A 12,381-nucleotide genomic window follows, 5' to 3' on the forward strand; every position below is an offset into this window, starting at 1 on the left:
GAAAATATTTGTATTTAAGTAACAAACTCTTTTTGTTTTCACCTCTTGGATATACAGTACAGATACTTCATTCAAGAAATTATGAAAATATCGCAAGTAAGTAACTTTTTTTTTCTCTTTCTCAAAAACAATTTTCACTTAGATACAAGATGTAGAAAATTTAGTTCAAGAAATTAGGAAAAAATTCTCAGTAAGTAACAATTTCTTTATTGAAGTCAACTCTTGGATACACAATACGGAAATTTCATTAAGGAAATTATGAAAAAAAACAATTCTTTCTTGAAGTCAACTCTTGGATACACAATACTGAAATTTCATTTAAGAAATTATGAAAATATTTGTAAGTAAGTAACAAACTCTTTTTTTTTCACCTCTTGGATATACAGTACAGATACTTCATTCAAGAAATTATGAAAAAATCGCAAGTAAGTAACTTTTTTTTCTCTTTATCACAAACAATTTTCACTTGGCTACACGATGTAGAAATTCAATTCAAGAAATTATGAAAAAATTCTCAGTAAGTAACATTTTCTTTCTTGAAGTCACCTCTTGAATACACAATAAGGAAATTTCATTCAATAATTTCATGACTTAGATACACGATGTAGAAATTTGATTCAAGAAATTATGAAAAAATTCTCAGTAAGTAACAATTTCTTTCTTGAAGTCAACTCTTGGATACACAATACGAAAATTTCATTTAAGAAATTATGAAAAAATTGTAAACAAGTAACAAACTTATTCCTGAAGTCACCTCTTGGATACACAATGCAGAAACTTCATTTAAGAAACTATGAAAAAATTGTAAGTAAGTAACAAATTCTTTCTTGAAGTCACCTCATGGATACACAATACAGAAATTTCATTAAAGAAATTATGAAAAAATTGTAATTAAGTAGAAAATTCTTTCTTGAATTCACCTGCTGGATAAACAAAAAGACATTTCGTTCAAGAAATTATGACAAAATTCTAAGTAAGTAACAAACTCTTAATTGTTTTCACGACTTAGATATACGATCTAAAAATTTAATTCAAGAAATTATGAAGAAATTCTCAGTAAGTAACAAACTCTTTTTTTTTATTTCACCTCTTGGATATACAGTACAGATACTTCATTCAAGAAATTATTAAAAAATTCTCAGTAAGTAACAATTTCTTTATTTTCACTTACCTACAAGATGTAGAAATTTAATTCTAGTAACTATGAAAAAATTCTCAGTAAGTATCAATTTCCTTCTTGAAATCTACTCTTGGATACACAATACGGAAATTTCATTCAAGAAATTATGAAGAAATTGTATCTAAGTAGCAAATTCTTTATTGAATTAACTTGTTGGACAAACAAAACACAGAGACAACACACACAAAGAGACGCCACACACAGAATGAAACTGAATTACAATATGAATATGATCAGGAATTGTTTACACGTCAGGTTGGCCGAGTGGTTAAGGCACTAGACTCAAGATCTGGTCCCCATACGGGGTCGTGGGTTCGAACCCCACACCTGACAATTTTTTTCTTATGTACTTTTTTTTATTTAATGATGTCTTGTGATTTGACTAAATACCTTCTGTAAAAGGATTTATGTAGAGCCTAAATTGTTAGGGCCATTAATAGATTAAATAAAAAAAAACTACAAAAGTGCAGAATGTTCAAATTCACTTCTGAATTTTCTTAAAGAAAAGAAAAAAGTAAGCTGAATTTTGAAATTTACCAATGAAACTGAATTACAATATGAATATGATCAAGAATTGTTTACAAGTCAGGTTGGCCGAGTGGTTAAGGCGCTAGACTTAGGATCTGGTCTCCATATAGGGTCGTGGGTTCGAGTCCCACACCTGACAATTTTTTTCTTATTCTAAATCTTTGGAAACAGCCTCTATTTCTGACCGTTTAAGTTTTGATGTTAGTGTTGTCAGTCAAAAGCTATGACCTTGAAAAAAGAGCTTGAGAAAATTGCCTGATTATCGAAAAAGGGGGGAAACATCCTCCAAAAGTCGAAAGGAATGCCCCCCTCCAGCGCTTTGTCAGATATGTTGAATAAAATATGCAAAGTCGACATAGCTGTATTTAATTTTTTTAAGGTTAATTTAGACGAGGTTCTGAATTTTCTTAAAGAAGAGAAAAAGTTAGCTCAATTCTGAACTTTACCAATGAAACTGAATTACAATATGAATATGATCAAGAATTGTTTACAAGTCAGGTTGGCCGAGTGGTCAAGGCGCTAGACTTAAGATCTGGTCCCCATATGGGGTCGTGGGTTCGAGTCCCACACCTGACAATTTTTCTTATTCTAAATCTTTGGAAACAGCCTCTATTTCTGACCGTTTAAGTTTTGATGTTAGTGTTGTCAGTCAAGAGCTATGACCTTGAGAAAAGAGCTTGAGAAAATTGCCTGATTATCGAAAAATGGGGAAACATCCTCCAAAAGTCGACAGGAATGCCCCCCTCCAGCGCTTTGTCGGATATGTTGAATAAAATATGCAAAGTCGACATAGCTTTATTTCATTTTTTTAAGGTTAATTTAGACGAGGTTACGTGCGCGCACGTAGGCTAACCTCGTCTAAATTAACCTTACAAAAAATGAAATAAAGCTATGTCGACTTTGCATATTTTATTCAACATATCCGACAAAGCGCTGGAGGGGGGCATTCCTGTCGACTTTTGGAGGATGTTTCCCCATTTTTCGATAATCAGGCAATTTTCTCAAGCTCTTTTCTCAAAGTCATAGCTTTTGACTGACAGCACTAACATCAAAACTTAAATGGTCAGAATTAGTGGGTGTTTCCAAAAATTTAGAATAAGAAAAAATTGTCAGGTGTGGGACTCGAACCCACGACCCCGTCTGGGGACCAGGTCCTGATTCTAGCGTCTTGACCACTTGATCATCCTGGCTTCTGAACTGTTCTTGATGTCATCCATATTTTAATTCAGTTTCTATTGTAAAGTTTAGAATTCAGCTAACTTGTTTCTCTTCTCTATGACAATATAGAACCCTGTCTAAATTAACCTTTAAAAAAAGAAATACATCTATGTCGACTGTGCATATTTTATTCAACATATCCGACAAAGCGCTGGAGGGGGGCATTCCTTTCGACTTTTGGAGGATGTTTCCCCCATTTTTCGATAATCAGGCAATTTTCTCAAGCTCTTTTTTCAAGGTCATAGCTTTTGACTGACAACACTAACATCAAAACTTAAACGGTCAGAAATAGAGGCTGTTTCCAAAGATTTAGAATAAGAAAAAAATTATCAGGTGTGGGACTCGAACCCACGACCCCATATGGAGACCAGATCCTAAGTCTAGCGCCTTAACCACTCGGCCAACCTGACTTGTAAACAATTCTTGATCATATTCATATTGTAATTCAGTTTCATTTGTAAAGTTCAGAATTAAGCTAACTTTTTTCTCTTCTTTAAGAAAATTCAGAAGTGAATTTGAACATTTTGCACTTTTGTAGTTTCTTTTATTTAATATATTAATGAGACTAACAATTTAGGTTCTGCATAAATCCTTTTACGGAAGTTATTTAGTGAAATCACAAGACATGATGAAAGAAAAAAAAGTACATAAGAAAAAAAATTGTCAAGTGTGGGGTTCGAAACCACGACCCCGTATGGGGGTCAGATCCTAAGTCTCGTGCCTTACCCACTCGTCCAACCTGACTTGTAAACAATTTCTGATCATATTAGTATTGTAATTCAGTTTCATTATGTATGTCGCGTCTTTCTATGTGTTTTGTCTCTGTGTGTTGTTTGCCCAACAGGTGAATTCAAGAAAGAATTTGCTACTTAGTTACAATGTTTTCATAATTTCTTTAATGAAATTTCCTTATTGTGTATCCAAGAGTTGACTTCAAGAAAGAAATTGTTACTTACTGAGAATTTTTTCATAATTTCTTGAATTAAATTTCTACATCGTGTAGCTAAGTGAAAATAAAGAAATTGTTACTTACTGAGAATTTTTTCATAATTTATTGAATGAAGTATCTCTACTGTATATCGAAGAGGTGAAATAAAAGAAAAAAGTTTGTTATTTACTGAGAACTTCATCATAATATCTTGAATTAAATTTTTATACCGTATATCTAAGTCGTGAAAACAATGAAGAGTTTGTTTCTTACTTAGAATTTTGTCATAATTTCTTGAACGAAATGTCTTTTTGTTTATCCAGCAGGTGAATTTAAGAAAGAATTTGCTACTTACTTACAATTTTTTCATAATTTCTTTAATGAAATTTTTGTATTGTGTATCCATGAGGTGACTTCAAGAAAGAATTTGTTACTTACTTACAATTTTTTCATAGTTTCTTAAATGAAGTTTCTGCATTGTGTATCCAAGAGGTGACTTCAGGAAAGAGTTTGTTACTTGCTTACAATTTTTTCATAATTTCTTGAATGAAATTTTCGTATTGTGTATCCCAGATTTGACTTCTAGTAAGAAATTTTTGCTTATTGAGCATTTTTTCATAATTTCTTGAATCAAATTTCGAAATTGCGTATCTTAGTCATGAAATTCTTGAATGAAATATACTTGTTGTTCATTAAATAGTTTACTTTAAGCAAGAAATTGCTACTTAATAAGAATTTCTTCATAATTTATTTAATCAAATTTCTACATCGTGTATCTAAGTGAAAATTGTTTGTGATAAAGAGAAAAAAAAAACTTACTTACTTGAGGTTTTTTCGTAATTTATTGAATGAAGTATTTGTACTGTATATCGAAGAGGTGAAATCAAAAAGAGTTTGTTACTTACTTACAAATATTTTCATAATTTCTTGAATGAAATTTCCGTATTGTGTATCCAAGAGTTGACTTCAAGAAAGAAATAGGTTTTTTTCATAATTTCTTAAATAAAATTTACGTACTGTGTCTACAAGAGTTGACTTCAAGAAAGAAATTGTTACTTACTGAGAATTTTTTCTTAATTTATTGAATTAAATTTCTACATCGTGTATCTAAGTCATGAAAACATTAAAGAGTTTGTTACTTACTTGGAATTTTGCCATAATTTCTTGAACGAAATGTCTTTTTTGTTTATCCAGCAGGTGAATTCAAGAAAGAATTTGCTACTTACTTACCATTTTTTCATAATTGCTTTAATGAACTGTCTTTTTTATTTACACAGGAGGTTAATTCATGAAAGAATTTGCTACTCACTCACAATTTTTGATAACTTCTTAAATTAAATTTCTGCATTGTGTATCCATGAGGTAACATGAGTGTGTTATCAATTTACAATTCCTTCATAATTTCTTTAATGAAATTTCAGTATTGTGTATCCAATAGATCAAAACAATAAAGACTTTATTACTTACTTACAATCTTATTATGATTTCTTGAATTAAATATCTGTATTGTGTCCAGTAAGAGAATTCAAGATATCTATTTTTAATTAATTACTATTTATTAATAAATTAATTAAATTTTTAAAAATTGTATAAATATTATATTATTGTTAATAATATATTTATTTATTTATTAATATTATTATCATATATTTTAATTAATTTGATACTTAATTAAAATTTTTGATTATTTCTTAAATGAAATTTATGCATTGTGTATCCATGAGGTAACTTCAAGAAAGAGTTTGTTGCTTACTTAGAGTTTCGTCATAATTTCTTGAATGAAATGTCTTTTTTTATTTATCCAGGAGGCGAATTCAAGAAAGAATTTATTCCCATGTGTCTGACAATAGATGTATGAAAATTCCTTTTCTTACATCTCCGACGTTTTATTAGACATTCTAAACGTTTGATATGCTAGCTTACTCTAAAAATAATGAACACATAACAATGTAATGCATAATATATTTTTAATGGAATAATGCTATGTAGAATATTAATACAAAAAATATATTACGATACATTATTAATATCAATGATTAACTTTGGACATTTTGAATCTGTTCCATAAAATAGTTCACCATGTTCTCTCTTGATATTATAGCTATTGTCTTCTCTTAGTTCGTAATCAGTAGAATAATCATTATTCCATTTTGAGTCATACACAATTTTTACTGGTTTCTCATCAACAGGCTCAATATGCTTTTCGTCTTTGGTATTATTTGGTTCAATGACTGTTTAATCAATGGCAGTAACGTTTGCTGGTGCTTTGTTTTTCATCGATTCATCTTTATATTCCATCGTGATATTTTCTGACAATGCACATTTTATTATTCTTACAGTTTCAATGTCTATTATCACATTATGTTTACACAGTTAAAAGTTTCGGCAAGTAGACAATATATTGTTTACGATATTAGTAGAATAGTATGCCTTTCTTTTATTTATCTTCCGTTGAATGCTAATAACCGAAAGGTGACGATTTGATGTATCAGTAGGTAATGTGTTACCTGCAACAGTAGCAAGGAGTTGTCTTCTATCATCAACGATTTTTTTTATGTTGGCATTCTCTTTGAGTGCAATCATCTCTGGAGATCTCAATCTCGCATAACCACCAACATAAGAGTTGAATTTTTTCGGTATTCCAAAGAAATTTAATTCCTTATTGTCATGACAATGCATGCATACATTTCCAATAGTGCTACCACCTGTACTTGTTTCAAAGTTTAAATACTTCTCTTTGTCGGCATTCAATGCTACAATAATCTTGTTATGTAAACACACTTTATTAAAATGCTCCATCTTCACTTTTTTTTAAAGATATGACTTATGTGTTTATCGTTCCACTGCGTAAACAATACTGATTTAATACATGCAATAGATTAGGTAGTGTCAATAACCGGTCATAGAATACCAGTGGGAAAATCACATCGTGTCTCTGACCAATCACAGAGCGCAATTGTTAGAACTGTAAGCATATTTTGACATTTTAAGTTATGTACAAAAAGAAAAAAATAAATAAAGTTGAAAAATTTTGAAGTTTTAAAAAAGTTTGAATTAAATACTTTTAGGATATCGAGTGTCTTTACTGAAAAGAAGAAAAACCACACGGAATCAGGCAACTGAGTCTCTCAAATCCCGTAAAGCTCTTTTAAAAGATACAAAAACTACTTATTTAACACAAAAATTTCTTTTTTAATGAATACCAAGTAAAGAAAAACCACACGGAATCTGGCAACTGAGTCTCTCAAACCCAGTAAATCTATTTTAATATATAAAAAAAAATCTTATTTAAAAAAAAATTTTCTTTTTTACTGACCAACAATTAAAGAAAAACCACACGGAATCCGGCAACTGAGTCTCTCAATCCCCGTAAAGCTCTTTTAAAAGATACAAAAACTACTTATTTAACACAAAAATTTCGTTTTTAATGAACACCAAGTAAAGAAAAACCACACGGAATCCGGCAACTGAGTCTCTCAATCCCCGTAAAGCTCTTTTAAAAGATACAAAAAAACTACTTATTTAACACAAAAATTTCGTTTTTAATGACCACTAAGTAAATAAAAACCACACGGAATCAGGCAACTGAGTCTCTCAAACCCCTTAAAGCTCTTTTAAAAGATACAAAAACTACTTATTTAACACAAAAATTTCGTTTTTAATGACTACCAAGTAAAGAAAAATCACACTGAATTAGGAAACTAAGACATTCAAACCCTTTAAAGCTCTTTTAAAAGATACAACAAATGACCACCAAGTAAAGAAAAACTACACGGAATCAGGCAACTGAGTCCCTACAACCCCTTAAAGCTCTTTTAAAAGATACAAAACAACTTAATTAAAAAAAAAAATTCATTTTTAATGACCACCATGAAAAGAAAAACCACCCGGAATCAGACAACTGAGTCTCTCAAACCCCTTAAAGCTCTTTTAAAAGATACAAAAACTACTTATTTAACACAAAAATTTAGTTTTTAATGAAAACCAAGTAAAGGAAAACCACACGGAATCAGGCAACTTAGTCTCTCAAACACTGTAAAGCTTTTTTAAAAGATCCAAAAACTACTGATTTAACTCAAAAATGTCGTTTTTAATGACCAACAAGTAAAGAAAAACCACACGTAATCCGGCAACTGAGTCTCTCAATCCCTGTAAAGCTCTTTTAAAAGATAAAAAAACTACTTATTTAACAAAAAAATTTAGTTTTTAATTACCACCAAGTAAATAAAAAACACACGGAATCCGGCAACTGAGTCTCTCAATCCCCGTAAAGCTATATTAAAATATACAAAAAAACTACTTATTTAACACAAAAATTTCGTTTTTAATGACCACCAAGTAAAGAAAAACCACACGGAATCAGGCAACTGAGTCTCTCAAACCCCTTAAAGCTCTTTTAAAAGATACAAAAACTACTTATTTAACACTAAAATTTCGTTTTTAATGACCACCAAGTAAAGAACAACCACACTGAATAAGTCAACTGAGACTCAAAAACCCTGTAAAGCTCTTTTAAAAGATACAACAAATGACCACCAAGTAAAGGAAAACCACACGGAATCAGGCAACTGAGTCTCTCAAACCACGTAAAGCTCATTTAAAAGATACAGGAATTAATTATTTAAAACGAAAATTTAGTTTTTAATGAACACAAAGTAAAGGAAAACAACACGGAATAAGGCAACTGAGTCTTTCAAACCCATTAAAGCTCTTTTAAAAGATACAACAAATGACCACCAAGGAAAGAAAAACCACACGGAATTAGGCAACTGAGTCTCTCGAACCCCTTAAAGCTCTTTTAAAAGATACAAAAACTAATTATTTAACAAAAAAATTTCGTTTTTAATGACCACCAAGTAAAGAAAAACCACACGGAATCAGGCAACTGAGTCTCTCAAACCCCTTAAAGCTCTTTTAAAAGAAACAAAAACTACAAACAGTCCAAAGAGACACAAACACCCCAAAGAGACAAACACAGTCCAAAAAGACTCAAACAGCCCAAAGAAACATAAACAGATCAAAAAGACTCAAACACTCCAAAGAGACACAGAACCCAAAGAGACACACACAACCCAAGGAAACACAAACAGGCCAAAGAGAGTAACTGTGACAAGCTAAACCACGACAAAGCACTACTCTCGTGGAACTCAAGCCCCATTTAACTCAACCCCAGTACAACTGAACCCCCCATGTAACTAAAATCAAAGTGAACTTTGAAAGATCAAGAGAATGTAACTCTGACAAGCTAAACCACGACAAAGCACTACTCTCGTGGAACTCAATCCCCATTTAACTCAAGCCCCGTGCAACTGAACCCCCTTGTAACTGAACCCCTGTATAACCGAAACCCCCGTGTAACTGTACCCCCTTTAACTGAACCCTCGTGCAACTCAACCCTCCATGCAACCCATCCCCCTCAAAACACTTTTCAGCCTTTTTTTTTTAAATTGACAATACTTTTCAAACGTTACTTGTGTATTATACAGACCACATCGGATAAGTAAAGCTAGGTCAAGTCACAATGTCATTCTATCGTTACTTTTCAATTAAGCTATTGAATACCTTCTACCAATGTCTCTTGTAGGCGTCAAATCTATTAAGTATCTGAGCATATTTTTTGTATTGTTGATGCAAGCATCCCACTCTTAAATTACCCGTGAGGCATTCTTAACCAACGCAATACCTTTACGCAAATACGTTTTCCCAAAAAATTCGCAAATAGAGTTATTTTTACGTCACAATTTTCAACTTAAAACCACTCTAATTATAGCATCCTATTCCTCATACTTTAATTGCCCGTTACGCTTTCTTAACCATCGGAAGTCTAATCTACGTAAATTAAGTTATAGACAATACTGGTTTTAGATTTTTCTACTCGTAAACTAAAGAAGTAATTACCCTTTTCAAAAACATTAGTCGTTCTATTAATGAACCCATGAAACGAAACCAGTCTGATAGCATCACACTAGGACCGGTATTGCGTTAATCTCTTTGAAAGGTGTAATGCCCCTGTAGAATAGAATACCTACCAGAAAAACCTGTTTGGTACGGGGGCCTATGCAAATTCAAACCTGTTTGGTACGGAGGGCCCATAGAATTCAATAGATGGTTACTACTAATATCCACGTTGTTTTGCATTTGTCTTTTCATTTCTCTCCACTGGCCACAGTCTCGTTTGTTTTGTTTTTTTGTTTTATTTTTAGATTTTTCTCTTTGTTGGTTTTTTTTTATGGGTTGTTACTGAGCTTTATTTTAGAAGAATTTTCAATGATACATTTTTAAGTTCTCAATCTATAATCTCTTATCAAAGCAAAATATAAGCAAACATACATGCTACGTTATTGTGCAACAGCAACAAAATTTTGGCTTTGTCCTGTTTTTGTTTTGTGCAACCGATATTCTTTTTTTTGCAAATAACTACTTTATATATTTTTAGAATTGTAAAGATTATTATTTTATTGGAAGCACAAACTCAACCCAAAAAAGAAAACGTTTTCTTGGGAGCAAAACAAATCTACAATTAGTCCGCGGAAAATAAAATACTAATTTAAAAGGCTTTCCACAGTCTTTCACTGGTGATGATAACGACAGGATTGCAATCTCATAAAGACTCAAGCAGTTTTCAATAAAGCGCTAGTTTGTAGAATTCTGCAAATATTGGGAGTTATCACGAGTCAACGGATTTGAGCTAGTTTGCTAAATATATGTTCCGTAATCTGCGAAGCAACAATTTTTGTTCGTTTTGGGTTTTATCTTCGCTCATCGCTTCCGTAAGAAGAACTTTGTTGTTCTTTCAATAAAATTGCGCTTTCTATATTTTGTAAATCCACACAATTAGCTTAGCAAAATGAGTTACACAAAGTAACTTAGGCGATGAAACTAAAGAAGTCAAGTAAAGAAGATTCCCCCAAATATGTGCAACTTTGTCACATACCTAAGAAATCCGAAAAGTACGCTGTCGCCAGTATCCTTGAGAAGTTTTAAACTAAAAATTTGATTATTATCATAAAAATGAAAATAAATAAATGACGTTTTTTACACGCGTGTTCTGCTTTTCACTTGCTAAGGAGGCTGAGAGGGAGTAACTCAACGGTGGAATATTAAACCTCTGATTAAGGTTTATTGACTATACAAGTGAAAATGGCCCCTGTTATACTTTCCAGATTTTCCACTGCAGTAACAGCACCAAAAAGTGATATTTTTAGTGCCATGTAGCACTTATGGATCTGAATTTATAAAATGAACATATATATAAGTAGTAGCTTTAAATGAATTGTCTTACATGAAACGTCTCGACGCGTTCATAAGGTAGCTTGCTAGCCCTGGCATAAAAAATAGGAAGAAATAAGGAGATGCATTCCATGCTGCATTTTTGAAAGGTTTCAAGCTGTTTTTCAAAATCCCCAAAAAAATTTCCCAGCAGTAAACTTTTACTATTGACTTGAGCATACAGGACAGTTATCATTCTTGAAACACCTTTAACTGGAAAAATTTTATCACTGGACAGTTTTTTTTTCAAAACGTGTTTTAAACTTTTGGTTACTATGGGCAGTGTTTTAAAAGCACGTAAGATGGGTGATGGCTCCCTGTCGTAACAGTAACATCAACATATCTTTTACAATAATAGATAGAAAAATTTTAAAGACCTGAAAAAGAATATTTTCCCACCGATCCCGCTTTCTATGGCTATAACGAGAGAAAGGTTGAGATGGCTAGGACACGTTCTGCGGATGAAGGATGACAGATTGCCAAAGATCGTCCTTTCGGCCAAACGAAAAACGCTTCACCCCTGAGTAGGGTGGGAGGATATCATAAGCAAAAAATAACAGAAATTTGAACTTCTTGGAAGGGTGTAATAGATTTGGATGGAGGAGGAGCGTGTAGCTACGTTGGCCTTGGGCGGCTTAGCGCTGCAATTAGTTGTCAGTAGTTAGTAGTAGTATATCCCAAAGTAATGCAGTCTACTATTACAATCTATTTCTGTTCATGATTTGTTGAGTTTGCTAAATTTTTTTTTTGCATTTGGATATGCTTTGTAATCTTTAATACTTTTTTCATCGCCTAGGATATTAGGGCTCACCCTTTTTTCCTTTCTTAGTAAAGACATAAGTTTGCTAATGACTAGAAAATCGACTTCCAAACTAAGACAGATAGATTTTTTAAACACTCATCAACAATCCTTGGTTCTCACTAAAATTGAGCCTTCGGTACACAGGCTGATGATCTTTGGGACCTAAATCAGGGTAGCAGTTTACTGATTTCGGTGCCCAAAAGAATTGAAAGCCAAAATAATAGCTTGCTAATTCTGGTGCCCTAGGAAATCCAAGAAATTGGGTATCAGTTCTGACAATTCTTAAAATTGGATCTCGAGGATCGGGGCGAAATATTTTCCAGCATTTTCCTCGGTTGAAGCAACAACAGATACTTTGTGCCACACATAAACGTTTTGTTCTTCTGGATTTACATTTGTGGTGCTATTGGTGGTGGTGCTGTGGTGGTGCTATTGCATAAACGAATGTTTATTCCC

General features: G+C 32.3%; 1 protein-coding gene and 1 non-coding gene across 9 annotated transcripts in view; one reads left to right on the forward strand and one right to left on the reverse strand.

Moving 5' to 3' along the window:
- Positions 1–12,381, reverse strand: part of LOC148950561 (protein turtle homolog B-like) — a 380,785-nt gene that overhangs the window by 84,852 nt on the left and 283,552 nt on the right. The window lies entirely within an intron of this gene.
- TRNAL-UAA (transfer RNA leucine (anticodon UAA)) lies at positions 2,202–2,284 on the forward strand. The gene has a single exon. It is a non-coding gene; the product is annotated as a tRNA-Leu (tRNA).

Source organism: Artemia sp. Qi Xiang Cuo, chromosome 7, assembly GCF_049724085.1.
Source record: "Artemia sp. Qi Xiang Cuo chromosome 7, ASM4972408v1, whole genome shotgun sequence".
NCBI classification, from domain to species: domain Eukaryota; kingdom Metazoa; phylum Arthropoda; class Branchiopoda; order Anostraca; family Artemiidae; genus Artemia; species Artemia sp. Qi Xiang Cuo.